A 2,873-nucleotide genomic window follows, 5' to 3' on the forward strand; every position below is an offset into this window, starting at 1 on the left:
TCTGACGTCCCTTGAAAGTGCTTCTCTAAGCCATTACAGCCCAGGGGTTTGACATGTGGTCTAATATCCAAATATTTGGTATTTTCCAGAGATGCTCATGTTACAGATTTCTAATTTAATGTCACTGTGGTCACAGAGTGTACTCTATTATTTCACTACCTTCACATTTATTGAGACTTATTTTAGGGCCAGTCTGTGGTCTATTCTGGCTCACAGTATGGTTAAACTCTTCTAATCCTTAATTCTATTAATTAGTTCTTTTAATGAGAAAACTAATCCTTAGTTCTATTAACGAGAGAGGAGTATTGATCTCTAAATACAATAGTTAATTTGTCTATTTCTTTACCCTTCTTCAACTTTATGTGTCACCTGTTTTAGAGCTCTGTACTGATGGTCTTCTTCACTCATTACTTTGCCTTGCTGTGATGCTGACCTATTATCCTTATAGAACATCCTTCTTTGTGTCTAGTGATGCTCCTTGGGTGACAGCCTATTTTACTGCAGAATAATGCAACATTCCAGATTTATTTAGGCTTTTTATTCCCATAGTATATTCCTTTGTTAAAATTTATTTTAACATTTTATTTTATTTTTTGAGAGACAGAGAGAGACAGAGAGTGAGCAGGAGAGGGGCAGAGAGAGGAGACATAAAATCTGAAGCAAGCTCCAGGCTCTGAGCTGTCAGCACAGAGCCCAATACTGGGCTCAAACCCACAAACATGAGATCATGACCTGAGCTGAAGTCAGATGCTCAACTGACAGAGCCACCCAGGGGTCCCTGACTCTAGCTTTTAATTTGTTTTTGGTTTTGTATTTCAAGTGTTTTGTTCTACATAGCATATAGTCTATCTTGATATTCATTCAGTCTGATAATCTCAACCTTTTGATTGGAATTTTGGTTGGTTTATACTGAATATGATTCCTAACGTGGTAGGATTTGGGCTGTCATTTTGCTATTTGATTCTTTTTTTCTTTAAATTTTTAACGTCTTTGTTTTGAGAGACAGAGAGGGAGAAAGGGAGGGGCAGAGAGAGAGGGAGATACAGAATCTGAAGCAGGATCCAGGCTCTGAGCTGTCAATACAGAGCCCGACATGGGGCTCGAACCCATGGACTGTGAGATCATGACCTGAGCTGAAGTTGGACGCTTAATTGACTGAGCCACCCAAGCGCCCCGACTATTTGATTCCTAAGTGTCTCATCTTGCTTCAGTTCTTGTACCTCCTTTCCTATATTCCTTTGTTTCAACCAAATATCTTTTATGATTTTATTCCTCTAATGACTCTTTAGCTATATTGATTTCCATGAATTTTTTACTGAAGTTTTTGGAACTGAAACCTGCATCTTTAACTTTTCACAATCCAATTACGGTAACATTGACTTGATCCAGGAAACACTGAACACTTGTAGCTGTGGAGCTGCATGTACCCCTCTGTGCTACTTTGCTCCATGTGTCACCAATGTACATTATAAGTCAGATGATATCGTGTACTACAGTAAAACCTTGGTTTGCAAACATAATTTATTCCGGAAACATGCTTGTAATCCAAAGCACTTGTATATCTCTATTTTTTCTTTTATAGTTTATTATCAAGTTGGTTTCCATATAACACCCAGTGCTCATCCCAACAAGTGCCCTCCTCCATGCCCATCACCCCCATTCCCCTTTCCCCCCACCCCCATCAGCCCTCAGTTTGTTCTCAGCATTCAAGAGTCTCTCATGGTTTGCCTCCCTCCCTCTCCCCAACTATTATTCCCCTTCTCTTCCCCCATGGTCCTCTGTTAAGTTTCTCCTGTTCCAATTATAAGTAAAGCACTTCTATATCAAACCGAATTTCAAGAACCATTGGCTCAGTTGTGATCATGTGACATTCAGCATCATGTACTACTCGTATTGCAAGACCACTAATTTATCCAGCTAAAATTTATCAGAAATGCTTGTTTCTCTTTTTGCAGACGACATGATACTCTACATGGAAAACCCGACAGACTCCACCAGAAGCCTACTGGAACTGATCCAAGAATTCAGCAAAGTTTCAGGGTACAAAATCAACGTACAGAAATCGGTTGCATTTATATACACCAACAATGAAGCAATAGAAAGAGAAATAAAGAAGCTGATCCCATTCACAATTGCACAAAAAAACATAAAATACCTAGGAATAAACCTAACCAAGGATACAAAATATCTATATGATGAAAACTACAGAAAACTTATGAAGAAAATTGAAGAACACACAAATAAATTGAAAAACATCCCATGCTTATGGATAGGAAGGATAAATATAGTTAAAAAGGCATTACTACCCAAAGCAATCTACACATTCAATGCAATTCCAATCTAAATTGCACCAGCATACTTCTCAAAGTTAGAGCAAACTATCCTAAAATTTGTATGGAACCACAAAAGACCCCAAATAGCCAAAGAAATATTGAAGAAGAAAACCAAAATGAGAGGCATCACCATCCCAGACTTTAGCCTCTACTACAAAGCTGTCATCATCAAGACAGTATGGTATTGACACAAAAACAGACACACAGACCAATGGAACAGAACTGAGAACTCAGAAGTGGACCCAAAAGTATACAGCCAACTGATATTTGACAAAGCAGGAAAGAATATCCAATGGAAAAAAGACAGCCTCTTTAATAGATGGTGTTGGGAGAATTGGACAGCAACATGCAGAAGAATGAAACTAGATCATTTTCTCACACCATACACAAAAATAAACTCGAAATGGATGAAGGACCTGAACGTGAGACAGGAAACCATCAAAACCCTAGAAGAGAAAGCAGGAAACAACCTCTTTGACCTCCACCGCAGCAACCTCTTGCTTGACACATCCCCCAAAGCAAGGGAATCAAGAGCAAAAA

Source organism: Hyaena hyaena, unplaced genomic scaffold (genome assembly GCF_003009895.1).
Source record: "Hyaena hyaena isolate Hyena2069 unplaced genomic scaffold, ASM300989v1 scaffold_830, whole genome shotgun sequence".
NCBI lineage: Eukaryota > Metazoa > Chordata > Mammalia > Carnivora > Hyaenidae > Hyaena > Hyaena hyaena.